We start from the raw sequence: 27,032 nt of genomic DNA, 5'->3' as shown, positions 1-27,032 counted from the left end.
ACCATACTATAGCTACTTCTATTTTCCGTACTCATTCCTCTATCACACACACACATACAGACATACCTTTCCTGCCTTTGGAAACTGAGGTCTCTTAATCTAAATTAGCTTTACTATCTATGCCTGCATTGCCTGATATTCCTTAGTTCACCAGATTTGCAAATAGCGACTAATAACAGCACATATTGACGAAGTGATCCACACCTATTTTCCTCCTAATGGCAAGAAAAGAGATGTATGGGCACTAACTTCTGCAGTGGAATACATGTCACACATATGGATAGCATCCGGCACATGATACCTAAAATAAGATATAAATTCTATGATATAAACACTCAGAAAGTTTCCCCAGAATCTCCTTAGAGCAGGAAAACGGTTCATGATCTGAGTGTATTTTTCACCAACATGCATAATTATAGCTCTGAAACAGCTCTAACCTCCCAGCATCATTTTCTTTAGAGTTAGTGATTAGAGTCGTTATCACCTGTGGTTCTGGCATTCTGAAGTTCATTCCAGGAGCATAATTCCCCCACACCCAGAAGAGAGGAAGCAAGGTGCATCTCACTTACAATAGTTGCTGGTTGACTTCCAGATATTTCATCATGGGGAATTACAACACCTGTGCCTATTTGTGGAAATGCAACCTCACTGAAAAAAAAGGACCATCAGCAAAGATAGTTGAGCAAGTCAGTGTTTTTTTATTACCTTGGAGACATGGAGCTTGTGAAAAAGACAAATACAGAAAACAAATAAGACAAGTTCCTTGGTAGGCAAGCCCTTCTTTGAGCAAAAAGCAGGACCAGAAATTTTGTGTTTGGGTATGAATTTGTACTTCACTTGAGTAGCTGGTTGGCATCTAAAATGTTGAAAAGAGGTGTTTAGCATTGTGTCATGAACCATTAGTGGTTCATGGGTGATGGGGCAGGAGCCAAGAGAACAGGGCTTTTGCTCTTGGTGTTAAGTTAGAAGTAACTAAACTGACACGTATTTAAATAATTATACCTCTACTGTCATTCTCTTTTATTTGTAAATGTATCATTTAAAAAAAGAAATTAAAAATGAAAATAGTTCTTACCTAGGATATAATAAGTCATTTCTGAAGCTTGGTGAAGCTTAGATCTTAATATAAATTCTGCCTCCATCTCTTGTATCTCAGAGTCACAACAGTCCCAATATTCCTTTAGGGAAATCTGGGTGTGTTAACTGAATAAATGGTAGCCCAGAGTCATGGCTTACAGGTTTCTGAAAATGTTAATATAAATTGAGGCCATATAGTTTTATTTTCCTATATATTCTTCTTGTCTACAAAAGTACTTACCTATGTTGGGTTATTAGCCTTTCTCTTTGCTTTTGTTGCTTTGTTTACAAATGTTCCTAAATGTTTTCATTTGGAACACAATTGCCATTGCAAACAAAGATAGCTGTGCAGAAAATATATCACCTGAAACCCGGGATTGTTGAGTATTCACCCTGTTTAGGCATAGAAGACAGAAGCTATTTAGACTCCACAGTCCTGAACATGTGGCCCCGCCTTTGTTGGGTAAGGAACTATTGACCTGAACGCGTAATGAGGAGCAGTTCTTTTCAAAGTGTTCTCTGAATTTTATATCCCTCCTAAGCTGACATCAGCTGTTTCCAGCAGAATGTTCTCTCTGATGCCAAGCAGCATTCCTGACACCATAAACTCACTCTGGCCTACTGAACCCTACCTTTCATCCTGCTTCAGTCCAATGGTTATTACTATGACTGCTTATTTATAGCTAAACCAGTAGCATCTTCTGTGCTGGTCTTATGAATACTGTTTGCTGAACTTCCTTTAATCTCAAAAGATTTTGAGTTGAAGAGAATAGTTGCAGTAAGAAAAACATCTCAAGTGTTTGAGGAAGGAATGGTAGTGCCCCGATCATGGAAAGACGCTTCAAAGATGGTACTGAGTCCCCAGAAAACCAGTGACATACAATCTTCTGTTGCTCCATCCTCTTTGTGTTTGTAAGAGGAGCTGCAGTACACAACATCAAATACAGCCATGCAGCCATGCAAAAAAAAAAAAAAAAAAAAAAAAAGGCAGTTTGTGTGGTCTTCTTCCATTTAAATATGGATAATATTCTTTCTGAGTTTATAAATTGCTTCACATTCCAGAATATTTCATCCCTCCCAGGAAAGCAAGCTCAGCCCTGAGTACTTCAGAAGCCTTTATTTTATATTACTGCTACAGTTTCATGGAAAATCCCAGCCAACATTAAAGTCAGCTTTGTCAGCTGTCATATGAATGTTAGAGTTAAGTGCACTGCAGTATTTCTGTCCTTCAAGACAGTCCTGGCTTTCCTACAGTTGCTGTCATCCCAAACTGAAATAGGGGACATTACAAACCTTTTCACAGAACATTAATTCTAAAACACTTGCTTGTTTTTACTGGAAACAAAATATTTTATTACTACTGAAAATGCAATATTGCATTTCAGTTCAACAAGGCTAGCTGCAACGCCAACTTTCAGATCAAGCAAGACTCAAACTCTTCCTTTGTTGGTACATTCTGAAAACCCTAATCCCTCTTTCTCTCCTCTGAGTCAGGTTCATGCCCCAGTGATTCATGCACTCACCTGTTTTATTTGGTTTTCAGGTAGAGAAAGCATTTTGCTTTCTAAAGAAATGGAATGAGCCAATGGGGAGACCAGTTCCAAGCTGAGGCAGAAATGTGGCTTAACTTGCTGTCAAAAATGATTTGAAACAAAACACTTTGTGCCAACTGATCAAATTGAAATGTTCTGCTTTGGGGTGAGCCACTTCTGGTTGGAAGTTGACATTTTAACCTTTTTCCATAAGAAATAAAATTAAAAAAAAATTAAAAATGCACTTCTTGGGGTAAAAGAGAATGAAAAAAAAAAGGGAAAAGGAAGTGGAAAAGGAAAAAGAAAAGAGGAGAGGAGAGGAGAGGAGAGCAGAGGAGAGGAGAGGAGAGGAGAGGAGAGGAGAGGAGAGGAGAGGAGAGGAGAGGAGAGGAGAGGAGAGGAGAGGAGAGGAGAGGAGAGGAGAGGAGAGGAGAGGAGAGGAGAGGAGAGGAGAGGAGAGGAGAGGAGAGGAGAGGAGAGGAGAGGAGAGGAGAGGAGAGGAGAGGAGAGAGGTCACAGTGTTTAAGCCCTGTCTTGAAGCACTTCTAAAACTACTGATAAGTGATGACACAATGGTGTGGATAGTGCTGGTACCAGAATCAAGAGGACAAAACCAGGTTCCAGGGTCTGAATCTGCTGATGTCACATGGTTTGTGTTCAGTGCTTGAGCTACTGCAGCACACTGCCAGGCATCTCAATCACAGTTTGCAGAAATTCAGCCAAGCACATCCTGATGTGTGCAAATATGCAAGAGCAACCCATGGCCACAGCAGCGCAGTTGTACACTCAACTTCTTCGTCTGCCCTTTGTTCTGAATGACAAAAATCTGAGCTGCACAGCAAGCAGATTTCCTCATTTGATTTATCTTAAGCTGATAACTTATGCCACTTACGCTACAGCATGAAAGTTTAAAAAAGAGATGACCCAGCTGACCTCCACAGACATCCACCCAACCTTGCTCCCTGTTGGCTCTCGTCAAACTCCTGCCCGTCAAGCACTTGCAGACTTTCTGCCTTCACAATCTCAGTATCGCGGGCTGCAAGAGTTTGTATACAAAGCTGTCACCACCCTCATGAGTGGGCGGATTTTCCAGCTCATCTGTAACCTGAGTGGCACTTCAGCCCTGGGATCTTTCTTCCTAGTGTCAACAGCACGCAGCGCCACGCTATCCCGTTACACATTATCTTCGATCAAGTTGATGGGCAGGAGGGAACAGGGCCAGGAGTAATTGTGACAGGCTGGGTGTTTTTACAGGCACAATGGTTAATGGGCTGGTTAATGTAAAGGATTAGCCTCTTCATCCCCAAGACATATGAGAGGGGAGGCATGGGGGCAGCGCTACTCAGTAAGCCCCAGTAGGAAACACCACAATCAGCTTGTAATCAGAGAGAAGCAAATCAGAAAAATCCTCATTAATATCTTCTTGTTGGCACAAGGGCTGGTTTTCCAGGGCCCTGATGTTCACAGAGAATACACGGTGCCTGACATGAATGCCAGAACCTTAACACGAGGCATGCTTCAGGGAAAGGATGAGATGACTCAACATATGCCCTCTGTCTTCAGGGGATGGAAGGGGGATGGAAGGGGAATCTTTCAGCTGCGTTGCAACAAAATGAGGGCTCTTCTCCCAGGAATTGCTCTGGGCGCTCACTCTGTCAGGGAGTTCAATAATCAGTTGCCCAGAGGTATTGCTGCATTCTGGAGCTGTCTGTGTGTACAGTGGACATTTGCCATGTTGCCTAAGAGAGCAAAGCTTGCGGAGCTGACCCTGAGGCTCCAGTCTCTCCCTGCTGCATTCACCTTACGTTACAGCAGCATTATTCAGAGAGTCCATCAACTGCTATCATATCACCACTAAGTGCTCAAGCTTATAGGATTTATGACCATATGCTCACATGGTTTATGCATTGAGAAGTTTAGAAACCCTTCTTCCAAATTCTTCAGGCAGGCTCAACCCTCCAACCTGACGGCTGGATCAGCTTACAGCACAAAGACTGTCCTACTGAGACTCTCTCCAGAAAAACTGCTAAGCACCAGAAGAAAAGGGAACACGGTCAGCAGGAATTTGGGAGGAGTTAGAGCTGGCTTGGGAACATCCCAGTGAGGAAGGTAAATCACAAGGAGTTAGAAAGCCTGAGCAACAGACAAGACTGGTCCCTCGAGTCATTAACCCAGGGAGATATAAATTTGTCTGGGGTCAAATAGTTTTTTGCGTCTGCTTTAGCAGACTCATTTGGGTTTTGCATCAGGCTACTAGAATTCTAATCATGCCCACAAGCCAAACGTCTATTGTCTGCACCACAAAGTGATGTTTAGCATCTTCCTTGCCACCATGGTCAAGGTTTTAAAATAAGCTTGTGATTTTTCCATCCTTGAATGACCAATTCCCACTCATTTCAGCTGCATTGTGGTGCTGCCATCATTCCCAGCACTGAGCCAACTCCAGGATCCAGTCACTGTGCTTTGCACCTTCTGTATGACACTGTCTTTCTTTGACTCTGCAGTTAGGACATACCCTAAGATGGGGGTCCCTGCAAAGATCTTCACCAAATTATGATGCAGAGGAAGACTGCAAGTTGGCTGGTGAGCCAATCCCTCAAAATTAAGTGGGGGTTGGGTAATGGGGAATAAGACCTGGTTTAGAAAAGATGTGAGGTCCTTTGAGGCCCAGATGACTCTGAGGAGGGCAGATATCTGGTCATTACAAAGGCACCTCAGGGAACTACATATTAGAGGAGAATTTAATTCATCAAATTCTATTAGTGCTCAAAATGCACTGATGTATCCCTGAACGGAGCCACTCCCAGCAGCCTCATTGAAAGGCATTTGGAACCACACAAGATATCAGGTCCTCTCCTCTCTAGGGAGAGATGAGTTCTATTCCATTAGTCATATTCACAAAAGATGAGGGTGTAACATTTTAATTACTATTATTTTTACTGTTTTTTTAATACTATGGAGTGACAACCTCTAAGAACCAACCCTGCGTCTCTCCACTGGGGATTCCTCCTCCCATAAATTCCATAGAAAATCAACTGCATGGTCACAAAGAGATCCAGGTTATCAGAGAGAAATTTTCAGCTCAGGGTATATTTCAGTGTTAGAAATTTCTTACTGTGTTCACAAATGCAAAAGAGATGAAAGGAACTGCTTTGCTGTTGTGAAATATGAGTGTCACAGAAAAGTCAAAGGCGACAGTTATTGCTCTACTGTCAGATCAGGGGCTGAACAGCTTTCAGAGTTAGCCAGGGGCAAAAACCCAAACTTCACCAATAATATATAGCATTGAATAGCCAGTTTCTAAGAGGAACCCATTCATTTTTGGACACTGAATGGGACAGCAGTTGTTTTAGCCTTACCTAATAGGCAAGTGCATCGTTTTGCAATGTCACTTACAGTTTTGGCATATGCTGCATTTGAGTCAATAGTGGAAGTAGGTTCCACAAAGAACAAGGTCCTCTCTCAGCAAAGCACTCCACAAAACAATGGATTTGGAACCAGGCTGCATCAAAGAGCTTAGAGACAAAGCAAGCATTATTGTGGTCCTTACAGATCAAGGCATTGAGAGATTAAAGGCTTGATTATTATACACATATATATAAATGTATCACTACTCTGGCATTTTAAAGGGACCCTTAAATGACACTCAATTACAGATAGTTATTGTGCATTGTAATTTAAATCTGTTATGCAGAATGGCCAGCACTGAGAAATAAGACAAAGGGAGTGGTTTTATGCTTTGCACCATTTCGCAAGTAAACGGAGGAAATTTGTGGCAAAGCTGTTAATGGAGCCCAAACAACCGAGTTCTGATTGAGGACTTGTATTTTCAGAGGTTATTTTTCTTCTGTATAAGTCCCTTAAACAAATATATATGTTAGTAAAGACTAGAGCTGTTTCAGCTGGACTTTTTAAATGGCCTTTCTATTGAAGAATAATGGCCCAACTCTCAGCATAAGTGGGGAAAAGAAAACAAATATCTTCAGGAAATAGTTACAGCAAATCTATCACCAATAAAGCACTCAGTAGTTCAAATTAGACACACCTCATTTACAGATCTATGTTGATTTCATCAATGAGGACAAGAAACAAAAGAGGGAAAAGTCACGTAGCAATTACACACTGTTTTCAGCAACCTTAGCAATTCTTTGCTTTGCCAAGCAAAACCCACTTCAGTTCTGTGTCAGACCAAAAGCAAAGCTATACTGCATGAATCAAGATTGTGTTTTCATTTACCAAAGGAGCTGGAGGTGAGGGAGGTGAACAGAAAAGAAGGAGAACAGTTAAGAAATGCAGTTAATTAATGTAAGACGTTGACTGGATCAATCCACATGTTTGTTTCAAGCCACTAAGCTTCAGGCTTCTGCACCTGGACCATTCAGGTTGCTTTCCATGCTAACAAAACAGTAAACCTGATTCAACATAAACAGTGTTCCATAGCACAGACAAATGACGTCAATTTGGGATTTATTTATACAAGGCAAGCCTAGATTAGAAGTAGCAGATGAGAAAAAGGATGAGAAAGGGTGAGAGGAAAGCAAAAAAGAAAAAAAGAAAGAAGAAAGAGCTGAAATCAAAGCCTTTATTCAGCACAGAATCTGAAAATATACTGCATGCTAAGCATATGCTTAAGTCCTGGCAAAAAATCACTAAAGTCAAGTATGATCCTTAATTACAGAACAAAATTTCACATTTACTGCAAAAGAACAGAAATAATAGCTAATACTGATTAAGAAAGCAGTCCTCTTCCTTCCTTCCTTCCTTCCTTCCTTCCTTCCTTCCTTCCTTCCTTCCTTCCTTCCTTCCTTCCTTCCTTCCTTCCTTCCTTCCTTCCTTCCTTCCTTCCTTCCTTCCTTCCTTCCCTCCATCAGCTTCCATGTAGTTGACAGATGTTTGAACATCCAGATAAATGAGATACATTTACATGGCTTTAAGATATGATGAAGTAGAAAAAATAAATAAGAATATGACTAAGGAACAGCCATACTTGCCCAGCTCGAATGTCTGTTTTCCCTGCTCGTCTTCTACAGAGGCCAGAAGCTTTGAGTGGTGGATCTCAGAAATGCTCTCCTGCTACACAGAGATTGGTATCTCCAAGGTTTTGAGAGCTCTGAGACTGTCTGCCAGGATGCCCAAACTAAGGGCAATTTACACTTAGAAACCTGAATCAGGAGCCTCAACCTCTTCCATGGAGAACCCATCCTGGATTTTGTAGAGGGTCACAGGATTTTGGTGCTTCCTCCTGCTCTCACAATCATGTTATTGTTGTTGTTTGTGGTCTTTGCTAGGAGCAATAATGTGCGTTACTCTACAGTTGGAAGCGTCTTCTAGCTAGGCAGCAGAAAGGACCTTGTTGTCGCCTTTCACACATCTCAGATTAGAAGACACAAATCAAATACAATGCCATTAAACCATGGTAAGATTTGGCTTCTACCAAGATGAGTTACTCACCTGTCCTAAATTCAACAAGTATGAAGTTGTTCAGATTTATGCCAACAAGATGATAACCTCTCACAGCCTAAATTTCCTGCTTCCTCCATAGATGGATGATACCACCCATTTGGTGGTATCACTTGATGGGGTGGGATCTCTGGCTGAGTCAAGGCAACAAAATGTCAGAACCAAGTAACAGACCCATAAGCCGCCTCTCCTACCAAAGGATTCTTATATCTCTTATGAATTCATTACAGGAATATGTAAATACCACTAGGGAGAAATTTAATTGGAGATACAATTAAACTAGAGTGCCATTAATGTACATAGAGTGCCATTAATAAACATAGAGTGTCATTAATGTAACCTATCGGTAAGTGCATCTTACAACTTATGTCTACATCAGAAAATGATCTGGAGCAATATGATCCGTTCCTTGGTGCAGTGTAGGTGATGTTTGTCTCCTGTACCTATTAGCTATGAGTCAGATGAGAAGTCTATGTCTAAAAAACCAAAGGCAGTATACTTTAGAGTGTGGAATAAGCAATATGTGGTGACTAGAGCATTATCCAAGCCTAGGTCTTTAAAGATGGGTTCAGTGGTGGGTTAGAAATGAGAAATCAATTTCAAATCAATCCTTCTAGTTAAAGGCAGATAGATGCTCAGGTAGGGTCCCTAAAGATGCAGGACTGGAAGGAAGTTCAGAGGGTCACATCACTCACCCTCCTAACATATCCCCAATACTACTTATTAAGCCACGAAGTCTCCTCCTCTCTAAGAGTTGCAAACTCAGAATATCCCAGGGCATATGCACATTTGTATGTACTTATCCAGACTGCGTCAACTGAGCCACACTTGAAATTAATGATATTGATGGACAGGGGACATTTCTCTCTGAAAACACAAACAGAGTGAGATCTTACAAGGTCCTGGCCTGATTTGCATTTCATGATGAAATGAAATGGCATATCCTGCAGAGGATGTTCTGTATTTATAAAATAATTGACTTCCTGAGAAAAAAAAAATGATATTTCGTGGTTAAACATAGTAAATTAAAACAAAATAGAATAGAATGAAGATTGTTAAGTGGTTAATTCCCAACCCTTTGCTAGTAATCACCTGAAAATCCACTTCTTTCCGGCTATCCCACATAGTTGTCTAGACAACCAACACCTGCTCTTAATTAATGACTAATATCCCAGACCAGAAACAGTGCTCCCTCCTAACACAGACATGACCTCTGAACATCTCTTTCTAGTAGCAAATGTTCAAAACAGCTGAAGACAGCCAAGCCCCGTTAACGCTGCCCACCTGCTGCTGCAGCTACTGAAGCCTGGACTGCTCCATCATGATGAATTCCCCAGGGTTTTTGTTCCGTTTCTTTTCTGTGCTGCTGTGTGCAGTGACCTGAATTGGCATGGATTTGGCACTCACACGCTGACAGAGTTGGAAGGAAAGAGAAAAAAAACCTGTATCCAGGGTATTTGCTGTATGTTTTCTTTCCAGAGAAAGGCATCACTCCTGTATTCCAGTAGCATAGCTGACAGTAGCTCATCTACTAATCTCCTAGGAGTGATGGGTGTCCCTCCAAAATGCCAGCACAGTCTTTATTTTTAATTGAACCAGACTCCACCAGCTGCCCAGCCATCCAGGAGAATCTTGATAGCCAAAGCCTGAGTGAATCATGCTGTCATACTTGGAGTCAGTGCACCACCAATATAAAACATGAAGAACCTCCAGTTCAGGTTGTCCTTTTATCTCGGTAGAGCAAAAGAAGTCCAACTCTGCCTACATGTTACACAGAGGAATATAGACCACTGACATGCATTTACTGAACCACGCTTGAAATTGTTGACAGTGATGACTGAGTGATGTTTCTTTCCTAAAGAAGACGACAACATCTTTTTTTTGTGTACGTGGATGTCAAATGCACACAGCGGAGCTAATGGTGGCCTTGCTTCTTGAACACAAAATGGGCCAAATGTTAGACTTCATTGTCACTTGGACATTTTTTGTTTAATGAACTGACCATTTGTTCTCCGTTTAAAGACTTAAATTCAGGTCTGTTTAGTTAGCACTGAATGTTACGGCACAGCTTTCACGGAGGGAGCTGCCATTTCCACAGAGCTTTACTTTCATCTACAAATACCTCAAAATTCCACTACAAAGAGGAATTAAGATTCATAGGGCTGTCTTTAGATGCTGATATTTGATTATCTGTGCTACTTATTCGTCAGTGTTGTCCAGTGTATATGGACCAATATCAGCCCATACTTCATGCAGTTCTGGATATACTGGGCTAATTTATCTGATATTTGACCAGATCAACTGACAGACTCTCAAGTCATGTTTGGATGTTATTTAGGAGTTAGCACAGAAAGGGAAGATTTCCAGGAGTTAGTTTCCATGCACCAATCAATTCTGACAGGTAAGAGACTTTACCGATATATGCAGAAGTTTATCATAGCTTATCTCTGTGATGACATAGAAAAATTAATGTAACCCAAGGATCATAACAAAGCACCTAATGGGTCCATCTAAGATAATTCCATCCAGTGCCTGTCAAGAGCAGAACCCTGTCAAGAGCAGTGCCTGTCAAGAGCAGAAGGAGAAAATGCATAGCTGAATGAGAAGAGCTGGAGTAGAAATTGAAATTAAAAAATTAATTAATGGAAAGCTTACAGTTCGCCTCCATTCCCTGATGGCTTTCCTCTCAGGCTCTCCATACCTTTTGTAACAAGATGCAAATCTCAGTGTGAAAGTAACATTTTCACATATATATATGGATTCCATTTCTAAATGTGTGCTGTGAAAAAAGTTTAAGATTATGTGATGTATAATATTACATGACTATATGATTATGTGGCTAATAGCCACTGATTTTACTCTTTCTATTTGACAAGGACTGGAAGGGAGGAAAGTTGGGAGCACGATGGTACAGTGAAGAATAAGAGAGATAAGATGGGAAGGCAAAAAGAGGAAAGAAGAGTAATTGTGGGAGTTTTCCAAGTTCATTCACATATTACTGAAGAGCAAGTGAGGAGTGATGGGGAAATAACACTGAGCAGGCCTCCACCATTTTGCAAAACGTTGCCTATAATTTCAGGGGTAGTAACTGACAGACTTTTGGAGCCAGCCATGCTGCTGTCATGGGGGTGGGGAGAGGAGCAAGAGGGGGTGAGTGGGAAGGAGCAGAGCTTGTGGAGAGGAGAGAGGCGAGCAACGCTGAGGTCACTGGCGAGGTGTCAGCAGCAGCTCAAGTTCTGCGGTCTCTGGTTGCAGGCACAGCATCAGTTTGGATGCATTCAGAGGAGGAGCACTTCATAAACTCTCCTCTGAACCGGAGAGCAGCAGAGCTGGGAAAATCCAACCATCTCGTCTCCTCCAGGGTGGCTGTAACACTGCATTACCTGACATTTTCCCCCAAACCAGCTTTATGTTACTCAAGTGCCAGAGGTTGCATTAAGGAGGTGTGAACATCATGAGCCTGGAGAGGAGCCAAAGCTCATGAGGGTCAAGAGAGGATTATTTCCATCGACTTCAACTGGACTTTCAGTCTGCTCCATAGGCAGACTGAGACTTCCCCTGCATATTAGACGGCATGACATGTGATGAGAGGGACCACCACATGGGCTCACATGGCGTTCCTCTTTAATGGCAAAGTCACCTGGGAACATTCCTGTAGGGCGCACAGAAAATGTGTATCCTAGAAGGTTTTTTTGCTGTTGTCTCAGAAGAAAAAGTAGCCGAGAAAATCTCACTGGTAGGAATATTATGCAAAATTAGAGCTGGAAAGAAAATACAGTGCTTAGAGAAACCTGAAGTCAGTTCCCTGCTTTGGAGACACGTTCAGCCACCAAGGACAGAATGCTCAAATGTCCAAACCTCTGAGACACTGCTCCTTAACTTATGAATGCAGAATCCCAGCAAGCTTCTAACCCCACAGGGAGGAGAAAGACATTGAAATCAGTGAGGAAATTCAGTGTTGTGATCGAGAAGGAGTTGCACTGTTAGCTTGGTAGGTCCTCATATGGTTTAACTGCCTCTGCAGATCTCTCCCAACTTGCTGAAATGCATCTTCAGCTTTGCCATCAACCCTCAAATAAATTACCATGGAGAGGTGTTTAGAGACCCTATAGTTAGCGACGTGTTTTGAGAAAAGCACTAAAGAATGATGAAGAGTTGGTTAAATTTTATGTTACAAATATTTTTACAGCTTTAGCCCTATTTTTAGTTAACAAATCATCTATGGACCAATTATAATTTCCTTCACACATATTAAGTACACATAAGAATTTGCCAAACACACTGGTGCTAACCCCGAGCATTTAAAAAACATGAGTCAGCCCTCTCTCTGCCTTCTACCTCCCATCCCAAGTATATTATCGACTTAAAATTCATCAGACTTTTACAAAAATAAATGTAGGCTCATTTGCCTTCTTGTACTGGAAATTTTTCCATTTTGACTTGTTAAGGTTTCTTCTGAGGATTATTACTTTATTTTCTTTATAAAAACAAACCTGAGATTTCCTCGTAATTACTGGTCTTTCACTGAGTGGGATGCATTAAAAAAAAAAAAAAAAAACTTCACATACAATAAAGTTTGAGACAAAATCTCATACACTGTTTGGATTTGCACATTTTGGTTGTGCCCACTTGGTCTTGGTCCACTTATTTGGAATATGCATGTAAGTAAATGCAGTGATTACTCATTCCTTGTCTCAGCTGGGATGGCATTTGGATTAAGGGCATGATCATACCCTCATGAGCATATGCTGGAGTAGTTTGAAGGCTTTCGACCTTTCCAGATGGAGAGTCATCCCCCTTCCATCTAAGCTGGCCAAGGTGATCACAGGCCTTTGTTCATTTGCTTAAATATAGGCATCCAATGCTATGTGAGATGTTTTCAGGTATTCCAGCTGGTCTCCTACACTGGGAGGACCGTGAATCTTCTACTAGACCTTTCTGTTATCCACCAGCCTGATGGGGATGTCTCAACCTCCTGAGAGCTCAAAAGGTACAAAACACCTCTGCTCAGAGAACTGTCTGCCCTTTCTCCATTGTAGTGATGTCAATGAAATGTCTCTGAAGTTGGCTAAATAAACTTGTACTTCTCATTGCAATGGGCTTGTGGTCAAGTCACCGCAGTCTAGCTGACTGCAAGGCAACTCAGTAAACCATTCACAATCCTCTGTCCGGTGTCCCCAGGAAAATGAGGCCACTTGAACAGGGTTTTTTGCCAACCAGTGAACTCTTATTTAAATCTGTGAAACTTCTGCAGCAGAGCTACCTTTCTCTCTTCCATATATTGAAACAGAGGAGATGCGTCTCTTATTCTGTGAAAACATTTCCAAGCTCCTTCAAGCAGATCTGGGAGATTTCCTCTGCTGCTGCCAGCACAGTGCCAGAGAATTCTCTCTTGTGTTAGAGAATTACTTAAACCATAACATTCTCAGCAGAAGAACTATGGTGGGGAAAAGGCACATTCTCATGCTTGCACTACTCAAGATGTTTTGGTTTTGCTCTTCCCAAATCCTGTCCAATATAGGCTTTTTTTTCATGTAGGTTACAGTATCTCCTGGACTGTTCAGACTAATGAGTGCTCAGAGCTATAATTTGCCTCCAGTTTCCCACCCAATAACTATTCTGAATGCTGAACTCAGGAGAGAGCTCCATCACAGGAAGAATGGGATCATCTCTATTTGATGATAAAAATAAACACTGATTTTTGGTCTTAGAGATCTTAGAATTAGATTATATCTTTAACTCTCTGCCAAATTTCTCAGAGAAGGTTGTAGATGTTTCTGTTAATCTTAACTAATTTAGGAAGACTGTATACTAACCTACCATTAAAATTATGTAAGAAATCAATATAAGCAGAGATGTAAGAGAATGTGAATGAAAATAATAGACATGCATGCTTAGATTTACTTTAGCTATGACGGTAGGAAACATTAGGTAAAAATGTTAAATAAAATAAAACAGATAAAATTTGAATTAAATAAACTAAATAATTGCCCAAAAATGTATATCTCTGGTGAAAACATGGAGTATTTCAGAAACCAGAAAGCCAGGTTGTTCAAAGCAGCAAAGAGGTGTATGTCTTGTTTTATATTAAACAAGAGAATGTTATTTCAGCAGTAGATATGCCTGCTTATCTAATACAAATTAGATAAGTTAGTAATCTTATCCAAGCATTCCGTGCAGGTAATGAGATAGTGAGTCTCTATTCCACTGCAGTGTTCCTAAACCTGTGCCCATGCTGGACTTTCATCTACAGACTCCCCAGAGCTTTATTTGCAACTTGCTACTGAACTAAAGTTATAAAAGTCTTCACAGCCTGCAGACATTGCTCATTTTCTTAAAACAATCTTCAATTTTGAACATCAGCATTTACTTATTTATTATCAAATATTCATAAAAGACTTATCCACCAGTTTCCATTTTGATGATGGAAGGAAACAAAGCTCTGAGAAATCCTTGTTCCCTTTGCTTTCACCTACTCCAGAAAATCACAGCTTGCAGCTGCATGTACCAGAGGAAATGTCACTGCAGCAGCATCCAGCATGGAGAAGAGCTAAAGCTTTGCTCATTTACACCCAACCAGGATCCCAGCCTTCTTTACTAGTGTGCAGCCAAATCCTTTTGGAAACAGGAGAAGAGAATGGAATAAGTGCTCTTGGATAGCCAGGTCTAGACAGGACTCTTTCCTCTCAGTAGGGCTGCAGTGGCACAGACTGCCCAGGGAGGTGATGGGGTCACCATGGTGTCCCAGAACCGTGGAAATGTGGCATTTGGAGACATGGTCAGTGGGCACAGTGGGGTTGGGTGGGACATGGACTTAGTGATCTTAGAGGTCCAAGATTTCCAACCTTAATGACTCTATGATTCTATGACTAAGGCCATGCACACCTGGATGAGGTCCAGATATATTGTAGGAAGAGAAGAACCTGAGAGGCAGAGGCAGGTGAGAGTGGGGCTCCCACACTGCAGTCAGTCAGAGCTGTTCCAATCCGATTAAATTTACAAGGGTTGTGCAGAGGCTTGATAGTGATTTTCAGGTCATAGCAGAGAGATGTGTGAATCTGCAGTCTAGCTTTCTGCAAGGCTGATGCTTCAGAAAAGCATGACAGAAAAACATGTCTTGTGCTCATTGCACTTCAGGACTCATTTAACTGAAGAAGGCCACAGAAATGCTCAGCATATATAAAATCATCTGTAAAGAGCTTCTTCTTGGACCAGGATTCACTTCTGTGCTCTGTGGCAGACATTGAAGTAAATCCCTCCCGGCCTCTGTGGTTTTGTGTGAATCCAGGAAAAAAATAATGCAAGAGAGAGAGGGGAAAAAAAAAATTGTCAGATCAGCTTTCTAAACAGCAACTTTCCTTGTGCTTTCCTAGAAACCCTGCACTGCTCTTCCCATCTCTTGCCAAGATGTATAGAATTGGATCAGCATATTTTTTTCTTTTTCTCCTATGTGAGCTAATGCCAATGCTAGTAAGTTAGTTATTGTAACTTAACCCTCTCTTGCAAAGTGCATTTAAAGCACCTGGCTTTGCATTTTGACTTGCAGGGTCTGTAAATCAGCTGCAAAGGGCTGGGGTTAAGAGAGTTTCTGGTGAGAAGAGTGAGGTAAAATGGGCTTAGAAAATACCTGACATCCTCAGGGACAGTAACAGCTGGGAGTCTTCAAATTCTACCTGTCCTGATGCACAGTGCACAGGAGGACCCATTTGTCTGTTTCTTATTTGTTTTGCCTTTTTTTTTTTTTTCTTTTTTGAAGAATTTAATGAAATTGATCCTGGAGGCCAAGAAGTGAATGAGCGTCTGGAGGCTCCCTTCACTACAAAAGGAAAACTAGCACAGACCTAAATAATTTTCAGACATCTGCTATGAAGATGAGAGAAATCCCACCCCCATGTCTACTGACTGGGAACAGTGCCCTGCAGACACTTCTAATGGATAATGTGGCTCCATGCACCCTAACTTTCCAGAAATGCTATTTGCTGGGATATTTATCAATTTTCCACATCTAAATAAAATCAGGGTGGGAAAAAAAAAAGTAATAACAAAAAAGCTAGATCAGATGTGAAACATCTTAAAATCCAGAATGTTCAAAGATTAATAAAATAATTTATCCAGCTTTGACAACATATCAGATTTTAGATTGCCAATATTGACTGAAATGAGCCCTACACTTTCATAGGATCATGGAATCATAGAATCATGAAGGCTGGAAAAGACCTCTGAGATCCCCAGTGACCCCAGCACATCCCTGGGCAGCCCATTCCAATACATCGCCACTCTTCCAGAGAAGAAATTATTCCCAATATCCAATCTCTCCCTTCTATCCCATCCAATTCCAGTGTTTGCAAAATGAGGATCCTAGGCACATGGTGCACTGAAAGGATACAAGCCGTAAAAATAATGCAGTGCCAGTGGAGACCTTGAGAGGAATGTTGTCAGATTGATGTCATCAGTTGTCACAGGGTTGGGGAAAGAAGCCAAAATGTCATCCTTGTTGATTTATGACAAGTTGTACTTGTATTATATGTATATGATGCTACAGAAGGTTCATTGTCCCTTCTCAGCTATGCAGATTGAGGTGAGAGCTCTTCTCAGCCTTCTTGCTATCAGTGAGTTGTCCTCATCCCTGACCCTACTTTCACCATAAGGATAGACAAGATGATCTGCAGTCCTGACCTGAATTTTCCTATGGTCTGCTTTGGCGTTCAGGGAAAATGTTGCCTTGGAAATAGGGAAGAAAGGGAAACAGCACATTTACATCACCACGGGAGTCAGAGTCCCACACATGCAACAAGTTGGTCAAGAAGCCTAACAAATCGAGCAGGCTCCCATGATCACTGCAGTAAAACTCCACTTGGCTAGGTTGAACCCAGTGGGACCAACCCCATCTCAATTCCTGCAAGGAACAACTGTGCATGGATGAGTCACTCCACTCACTGTGCTAGAGTTATGCTGCTGCAATTGTCTAATCCCATTTCCACCTTCATAACCTTACTTCAGCCTCAAAACCTTCCAACTATGTCTGCATCACAATTTCTGACCTTTGCTGCTCCAAATTTTTCTCCTACTCTATCACAACATATCTGAAATGAAAACCTCAACCACAGCATGATCCTCTCCTTAAAATTTATAAGGAGAACATATGGTAGACCATTTTTTTTTAAATATTTGGCCACCAGCAATAACCTCAAAACTTTACCACATGCTAACATGAGACAGCATTCATTTTCTGAAGCCATCTTTCCTGTCCTTATTTAGAGGGAGCTGTATTTTACCATTGGCTTTTTGCTTTCTTGGTCAGTGCTTGAGTGATCAGGTCACTTATGCTGTCAGGCTCACGCTGCAGGCAGTCAAGAGCCCATGCATTTCTCCTGACTGCAAAATTTACTTGCACATTTTGATTCTTGGCTTCTTTACAAAACCAGAGGTGCAGTGAACATTGCTGTCAAGTTTTCATTATACACTGACCCTTAAAAACCCAAAGCAAACAGGAAGAGACTTTTCCTAAAGACTCGAAGTAAGTATGGAGGTTACTGCTTCCTGAAGATCCTTTAGAAGTTCTTGGACTGAGAATAACTCAGAGGAGAAAAAGGTTTCCTGCAAGGACACGGTGGACAGGATAGCTCTCTGTGTTTCCCCATTTGTCTATGTAGAAAAGTCTTTATCAGCAGATCTGAAAGATCTGTGACAATCTCATAGTTCCAGTTTAAAACCCAACAAGCTCTAGAAATCAAAACCCTAGAAATCAAATCTCTGGCCATTTGAGGGTCCCACAAAAACTCCTATTAAAAGCTCGTTTCTGCCATTTACAGCAGCCTTAGCAGTATCTCAGCTCTTCACAGACAATGCAGAAACCAAACAGCTTCTCAGAGCAGTAGTTCTCATTAAATATTGTTTCTTCACTCCTTGTTAAAGGTTTTACTCAGTCCAAAGCTCCTTTGCCTCACCCACGAATGGTTCACTTAAGGGAACTTCTTTCCTTTGTCCCCAGCATGTTTCTTGGGGTCTTCTTGGCAGAAAATTCCATTAATTGTCATTTCTACAAATGTGATACGGTCTTGCAGACAGTTTCCCTTTGCCACCAATAAAGAATTCTCTGGATTCACTGTTATGGCTAAGCAGCGATCTTGCTTGAGGGTTCAAACTACTGGAGGAACAGACATAGACACTTTATTCACAGGAAGGATCACAGCACTGCCACTCTCTGCCAGAAATTCACTAGGCCAACAATGCTGAGCAAACCCTTACAAAATATAAAGTAAAAATGACCACAAATATGTCTGTGTTTTAAATTCTAGATGGGTTGGCACTGCCCAGTTTTCTACTGGTTGGAAGAGTGCTGCCAGATGTATACAACTACAGTGAGGCACCATTGTGCTCTCAGTAAAGGGGTGAATTTGGTAATCACTGCCCAGCATCCATGGCAATACTGCAGAAAATCATCTGCAAATGTGATCTGCATGGTAGGAAGTCACTTTCAAATGGTGTACATGTCACTTCAAAGAGTATAGACTGCTGCTGTCTGACCCAGGCACCCAACCAAAGCAGCTCTCCTGCCAAGATTGCTGAACTCCATATAACCAACCACTTGTTAATGTGCCCATGTGTTCAGTGATTACTGAGGATCACACAGAGTATCAATTCAAGAAAATCATAACCCAGGAAGAGAGAAAGTGATGAAAGACAGACTGTGGTATAGACAGATCCACTGCGATTGATTGCACCTTCAGCAAGTTTGCTGATGACACCAAGCTGAGTGGTGCAGTTGCTGCAACAGAGGAATGGGAAGCCATCCAGAGGGGCCTGGACAGGCTTGAAAAGTGGACCTATGTGAAGCTAATGAGGTTCAACAAGGCCAAGTGCAGGGTGTTGCACCAGGGTTGTGGCAATCTCAGATATGAGTACAGACTGGGAGAAGAACTTGAGAGCAGCCCTATGGAGAAGGACTTGAGGGTTTTGGTGGGTGAAAAGCTGCAGGTGAGCCAGCAGTGTGCTCTTGCAGCCTGCAAGGCCTTCTTTGAGTACAAAGAGGTAGGTTTGGGGGAAAAAAAAAGAAAAAGTTCCACTCTTACTGTGCATTTAGTTCTGAGACTGACAACAAGAACACCAAGGAAGGCAATTCCACACAAAGCTGAAGATTGCTTCTTTCTTCAGTGAGGACGTTTGCACATCAAAACCAAAAGTTCATACACCAGTCCCTGGCTGCAGCATAGAAGGTAGATGTAGACCTCATAAACCTGGAAGAGTGATTCCCTGCTCTTTTTATCCTCCTCCTTAGAGTTTGCGTACGGTGTTGATTACCCAAAAGAATGTCAAAAGCATTGATTAGATGTCTATTAAGAGAGACCATGATTAGGTGACCATGGGGTTTTCTTCAACCATTATAAAGCCGTACGAAGCACCTACCTCTCCATTTTCTTTCTATGGAATGAGAAGACCCACCAGTGCTTTTTGACTCCAAGCTAAGAAGTCCACAGTGGATATCTACAGTGTGTGGGCCAAATTCAGATAAATACCCTCAGAAATAGTCTTTCTATACGAACCTCCTCATTGATATGACATAGTAGCAATGGTCAGGCTGAACTTAAATCTCTGCTTCCACTGGCCCTGAAACACATGAAGAGACAGCAGGAATTTGGTGAACACAAACATTTAACATCAGTGAGTGTTTGTGTATTTCCGTGAGAGCTGAGAGTGAAACTCAGTCTTCACCATGGTGGATAGATTGCACATGACTTTTACTTGATTTGGAAACAGGCATTTTAGTTGTAACTACTATTTTTTTTCTTTTCTTTCTTCCTGTCTCTTAGCCTCAAGAGTATCAACCTTTTTACTCACAACTTGCCTATGAAAAGAGCTGAAAACTCATTTGTGCTAGATAAAATACTTTGGATTGTTTGATACTACATTGCTGTGTTTCCAATTAGGTTTCCTTGCTTTTATCTTCTTTGTGTAATCTTTGCAGTCCCTCCCACTAATTAGAACCTTATTTGCCATTTTTTTTCCCTTTTAAACAGTGTTTATCCTTCACATTGTTCCTTGCATCTCTGCTTAGCAAGATTGACTTCTGTTATCTTTGTTTTTTAAATATATGTTTAGATTTTATTGGCACAGGCACTTGTTAAAGCGATCCAACTGTTCATTACAGTCCTCATGATTTTCCATAGTAAATTTTCTAGACAATCGACTCTGATCAACATTACTTTCTGTCTCGTTCTACATTCTTTCAGAGAGTTATGTTTTATGAAAAGCCCAATACTTCAGATTATTACCTTTCATACATAACATTCCCTTAGAACCAGTGGATATCTGATGATATTCTGATGCCTAGACCTCCAGATGTTTTATTTTATTTATCATACTTGGCCTGTTTTCTAGGACCAAGTCCAGAACAGCCTCTAATCTCAAGGGTTGCTCAACAAATTCTTCGAGGGGCTGTGGAAAGATATTAAGGGAAAAACATCTTTCCACAACAAATAATTCTGCAAAGCCTAATGTCATCCTTATGTAATTAAAATATATGTTGATCAATAATGATCTTGTAATGGGCTTAATAAGGAATTTTAAAATGCACTATTGGGAGAGCATGTAAACTTCTCATGCTTTAGAGAATAAACTGAACTCTTACTAATGCAAGCCAAGAGGAAACTTTTCAATGACAGCTTTTCTTAATTGTCCATTAGAAGTTTTTTGTGCTTTTTTTTCAGGCAGAAGTCACTTGCCACTGCCTGAGATTCAGAACTATTCTGGATCTGGTTGAAACCAGATGGTCTTTGAGGTCCTTTTCAACCCAGGCCATTCTATGATCATTAGTCAGAGCCAAATAGCAGTCTCTGTGACCAGAATTCAAACAGAATAGAGAGGAGAGAAACAAAATGAGAAACATGCTGTGATGCCCTCCTGCCCACACGGAGCCTCACAGAGCTCTGAAGCGAAGAGCACCTTTCTGGAAGGACACATCATGGCCACCCAAAGTAAAAGATATACCTACAGGTAAACAAAGAGAAAAACAAAGAAAAGAGAAAGCCAATGAGCCCAAAAATAGGCTCTCTGGGGAGGAATAACCCTGTACACCAGTACAGACTGGGGGATGACCAGCTGGAAAGCAGCTTTGTGGGAAAGAACCTGGTTGTCCTGCTGGACAACAAGGTGACCATGAGCCAGGAAGATGTCCTTGTAACCAAGAAGGCCAATGGCACCCTGGGGTGCATTAAGGAAGAGCATTGCCAGCAGATAAAGGGAGGTGATCTTCACCCTCTGCTCTGCCCTGGGGAGGTCTCATCTGGAGGACTGGGTCCAGTTCTGGGCTACCCAGTACTACAGAGATATGGAACCACTGGAGAGAGTCCAGCGAAGGGTTACAGAACTGACTGAGGACCTGGAGCATCTCTCCTACAAGGAGAGGCTGAGGGAGCTGGGCACAATCAGTATGGAGAAGAGAAGGCTGGGGAGGATCTGGTCGATGTATAGAAGTATCTGAAGGGAGGGTGTAAAGAGGATGGGTTCAGTTTCTTTTCAGTGATGCCCAGTGACAGGATGAGAAGCAAGCAGCACAAACTGAAACACGGGAATACTGTGAGGGTGATGGAGCTCTGGAACTGGCTGCCCAAAGAGAATGCGGAGTCTCCTTCCCTGGAGATATTCAAAAGCCTCCTGGACACAATCCGGGGTAATGAGCTCTATGGAACCTGCTTGAGCAGGTTAGACCAGATGATCTGCAGAGGTCTCTTCCGAGCTCAACCAGTCTGTGATTCTGTGATGCTGAAGTGAAAATTACAAGTTTAGTGTCACAGGTTAATCTCTGGTCACCTGCAGGTATATAAGTTTTCAGCTCAAGTCCTAAAGCAAGAAAACATGCTGAGCTGTCAGAGCACCTGTCAAATTGCTCTGAAATTCCTCTCACCAGCTTTCATATCCATGATTTCTTGCAGCCAGGAGCTCTAAACTCAGTAGTGCTCTTGGGAAAGGCAGCAACAGGACAAACGAGAAGGAATCAATCACAACTTTTTAGAGATTTCAAGGAGGTTTTGAAACATTTTTCTCCTAAAGGCTCTCCCCCCACCCCCGACGCCCCCCCCAAAAAAAAAATCACGTAAATCTCTTTCATTCCTTTCAAATCAGGTTCCAAAATGACATGCTGAGATTTAGGAAAAAAAAAAAAAAAAAAAAGGAGGAGGAAATTTGAGGATTTTCCCACCCCACCCCACTTTCAACGGTTTCCAAACCTTTTTACTATGACGGCCTGAGAGGGCTTTTTATTTTTACAGCTGCTGCATACCTAGTTCTCCTTGCTGGACGACGCACACGCAGCTCCAGCGATTCTAATCTTTTCATTCCAGGAAAGGAACCAGCTGTAAATCTATTGAAGCAAGATCAGGATACAGCACCAGGCCTGTTGTTCTGCCCTCCCGCTGGTTAAGACTTCCCTTGAACCTCTCCCACACTCAGTCGTTCTGCCAGGGTTCCTGGAGCCTCTGTTTTAAGAATCCCTTCCCACTCTGAGATCCCGCAGACCCAACCTCAGTAGACCTCTAAAGGCAGCCATGTGATGATTTTCATCACCTGGTGAGATACCCCTGCAAAGCCATGGTTGACTCAGGTTTTGGGAGGCCTCAGTCTCTCTCACCTTGAAACCACCCAAGAGAGGTGCTACTTTTGCATCCTCTCCTGATTTTGACACAAATAACAGAAATAAGTTTAAGCCATGCCCACTCCCTGTCCCTAGGTGATATAGTGAATGCATTCATTAGGTTGATGCAGAACTTGATGGCAAGGCTCCTTCACTCCAAGCAGCGCTGCCACTTTCCCTTGCTGACATCACATCAGCTTTCCACTGTATGATAGGCTATAAGAACAACAAAAATCTCAGCACTTTTTAAAAAATATCAGATCAGTGATTGCAAAGAGAGACAATTTCCACCCATGGAAAAACGCCCGAGGAGTCATCGTGTGGTGGTGAGAGCGTCACCTCCGGGATGGGTCTTTCCCAAATCTTCCTGGTAATACAGTGCCGAGTGTACACAAACACTCACAATGACTGCCTAGCAACATCTCCTGCCAATCCGGGCAGTGGTAGAGCAAATAAAAATGTGTGCTGCATTCTCCAGCAATACTTGCAATGAAAATGGATCATCAAGGAACAGTAAAATTTGTGTTGGGTTGATGGGGATGAGGTGGAAACAGGGCCTCCCACCCCTCTTTCCACAGCATTAGCACAACTCTGACTTTGCCTTCTTGGCCTTGGCAAATCACTTTGGGCTTCAGCAAGCCTCGTGTCCCCATTGAAAGCTGGTACACATGAAAGCTATATATATGCACGTGTTGTATGAGAGGACAAGGGAGGAAGACGCAGTTCTGCAGCAGAAGGCATCAGCAATTTCCACAGGTCAAGAGATGAGACTTGCTGGATTATTCTGGCTGTGTGCTGTCCCCTCGTATTCTTTCTCAACCAGGGTCTGGACCAGAAAATAGGACTATGGGCATGTGGCATGGAAGGAGGCTATTGCTCTAAGGGACATGGAATGAACAGGTTCTGAAAGCAGAAACCCCAGGATGGCCCTGGGGCCCATTAGTAGTGCCCAACCTAAGGAAGTGTGACCTGCCCTGAGGGCTGCCTGTGGCTTAGCCCAGGCTTTATTCCCTTAGGGCACTCAGTCATGGTTGATTTTAGTGCCAGTTTTGGAGGTGGCAATGCCTTTGCCATCTAGAGGAGAACAGTCCAGAAAGGCATTAGCCATCACAGGGCTAGTCTTACATCCATCCAATCCTTCCCTTTGCTATGCAAAGATACGCAAAGGTATCAACTCTCATCTAAAAGTCACTTTCCGGTGAGATTGGATGCTACTAAGCAACCACACTGAAACTAAATGAAGCATCTTGTTCCAAATCCTGTTGACATCATAGCTGACTTGAGAGTCACCATGTGCACTGTTGGGTCCTTCATCCCCACCTCATATTCCATCATTTGAAAATAAAAAGCTGTTTCTTCAGTTTTCTGAGAAGCCACTCAGAAACCTTTCTTCACTGAAGACAGTGGCAGAGGTGGGCATGAGTAGAAGTGAAACAGTCATCATTTGCTGCCAGTTTAGCTGACAGCAGGTTATAGGTCTGCTCTTTCTCAGACTATCCTCAGTGTATTAGACTGACTCAAAATCCAGGTCTTAGTATAAGAAACCTTATTGAGTGGGTGTTAATAATTCCTAGCAAAAACTCAAAGATAAGGCACCTTGCAGCTTCCTAACAGGTATTTAACAAACATGGAAAGCTTTGTAAGTCACGTTTGGAAAAATATATATATTTGAGACTTGCAATTAATTTTGAAATGACTGCTATTGGCTAGCTCCTCCTACAGACATGCTTCTTTCTATTGCTTTGGAGGATATAGCACTAGCAGGACACCCTCAGAGGGTAAAACAGTGTCAGATCTCAGATGCTCACCTGTTAAAAGATGGAAACCTCCATCACAGGCCTTTGTAGGGAACAGTTTAGCTAAAAACATTTAATTCTACTCCCATCCCCAACAGCATTTCAGCCCTGGGATGAATACCCACCTCAACATCCAGTAGATAAAATGACATAAATCTGTAAGCGGGCGACGTGGACCACACAACACAGATTTCCTGGTCCTGCATCCACCAGCCGTTTATCTGTAATTTGTATTTCCTGCTCCTGTCTGTGCTGTAAGCATTTCACTTGTACAAATGTCAGCTGAAAGTGACACCAACTGCTCCACAAGCTTAAGAGGCAGTTTTTAAGCATAGCTCATAAATACCATTTCATACATTTGGCTGTGTCTGGGCCTTTCTAGTTCATGATATGGCTCCCTCCTTTCCATGTCTGGAACCCACAACCCACCCCTATGTCTTTGATCCTTTTGTCTCGACTAAAGAAAGCCACGCTGATATATAAAGCATGTGCGATACATCAGCCTCGTGGAAAGCTCCTTCGTGCATTAGCCATCTTCTGGAGGAGTGAGATTTTTGTGGTATGACCCACAGAGCCAAACCTGCCAGCATTCCCTGGAAAGCAGGAATAAGGGGGAAAAAATCCGAGCTCATTATTTGAGACCTGATCATATTATTATATAGATGTAAATTATTCAATAAAACATGCACCCGGTTCATTTCCCTACTTCTACCCTGGAAAAGGGGCCCTGGGGGCTGGATGCTGCCACGGGGGCATACCAATCTATTTGGAGGGTAAGGAGTGGGTTTGTCCGTGCTGGTGAGCAGGAACATCTGGAGGGGAAGGAGGGTGTGTTCTTGAGCAGAGCAACAGCTGGCTGCCCTGAGCGTCCACCCCAGGCACAGCTGGCACACAGACAGCATCACTGCAGCAGCACTTCTGCCTGCCTCCCTCCCACCATTGGCACTGCTTCCAAGGGCTATTGCTCTCGCATCACATCCTCAGCTGCTCTGCAAACTGCTTGTCACTTAGACCATCCCCACATGGCAGCGGCACGACCCTGGCCTCTGGCCCTGTGCAGTGTAAGGACAGGGGGTGAGCGGGAGCTGGGAGGTGTAAGTTCATTTCCAAACACAGCAGCACATTGCCATCAGTGATTTCAGGACCATTCATACCAGCAGCAGATAATTTGTGCATACTGTCATGCGACATTACTAATGCTTTTGGGTTCCCTCCCAAGTGGAATACCACCCCCTTTGAGGCAAAGCCCAGCTGGTATTTAACCACACAAAGGATCCCTATCAACTATCCCTTCCCCTAAAGCTCTGAATCGCTGTCCTGTTCCCATGCAAGTCACAACAGCCTTGACAACCTCCCTCCTCCAACATCATCACAGAAACCATTTTCTCCCAGTAACCACTGGTGATCAGAGCCAGGCTGTAAGACCAGCTCCCCCAGGACAAGCAGATGACTACTCTCCAAAAGAATCCCCATCACCACCACACCAGAGAGCTGGGGGTCAGGTCTCCGACCCATTAATCAAGAGCCTCCCGTGCTTGCCACAAAGCCACAGGGCCATTTGATGCTCCAAAGACTTCCTTAATTAAAACTAGAAATCAAATTCTCAAAATAGATATGATTCTATATTGGACCAAGTCCCAGATTTGGTTTTGATCTTTCGAGTCAAGCCGTCTCCTTGCCTTCCACTGGAAATCACTAACTGGAAGCTTTTGGCACCCAGTGCGACAGGCTTATAATAAAAGTACAAGCAGCAGACTAATGATTCCTGAAACCTGAAATGCTGGGAAAGGAGTCAATGAAACTTCTGGCATTTTAGTGCTCTTGCCCAAATTGCTAGATGTGTTTGTCGCCATGAAGTGTGGAGAACTGGTGTGCTGCAGAGCTGTCAGAGAGCTCTCTGCCACAACGTGCAAGCTGATTGCCTTTAATGAAGACCTTTATAATCATAGATAACACTTTTTTTGGGGGGGGGGATGGGGGAACTGAGGCAAGACAACTGATTTATCAGATAGGCATGATGCCAACTGAGAAACTAAAAATCTCTCCAGCACGTTCTCCATCTTTATTATAGATCAAATGATCAAATTAACAAGGGGGCATATTACTAGCATTTACCTCTTTTTATTTCATCATTGAAACAGCCCCTGGGAAAATCTGAGCCAAAGAAAAGATATTGTCAGTCTCTGCCTTTACAAGGCAGTAGGTTAATCAGTAGAAAGCCCTCCAAGATCATAGAATCATAGAATAATTAAGGTTGGAGAAGACCACTACGGTCACCTTGTCCAGCCAATCCATCCCCACCATACCACATTCTTCAGTGCCACATCAACCCTTTTCTTGAAAACCTCAAGGACGGTGACTCCACCACCTCCCTGGACAACCTCTGCCAATGTATTTCCACTCTTTCTGAGAATAATTTTTTCCAAATATCCAACCTGACCCTCCCTTGTTCCACTTAAGGCTCTTACAATTCAGTGCAATGTAGACAGGTCATCTAGGTCTTGTAGTTGTCCTAATAACCAACCACAACCTGAGAGC

Source organism: Gallus gallus, chromosome 2 (assembly GCF_016699485.2).
Source record: "Gallus gallus isolate bGalGal1 chromosome 2, bGalGal1.mat.broiler.GRCg7b, whole genome shotgun sequence".
NCBI classification, from domain to species: domain Eukaryota; kingdom Metazoa; phylum Chordata; class Aves; order Galliformes; family Phasianidae; genus Gallus; species Gallus gallus.
Note: the sequence above shows the minus strand (reverse complement) of the source record.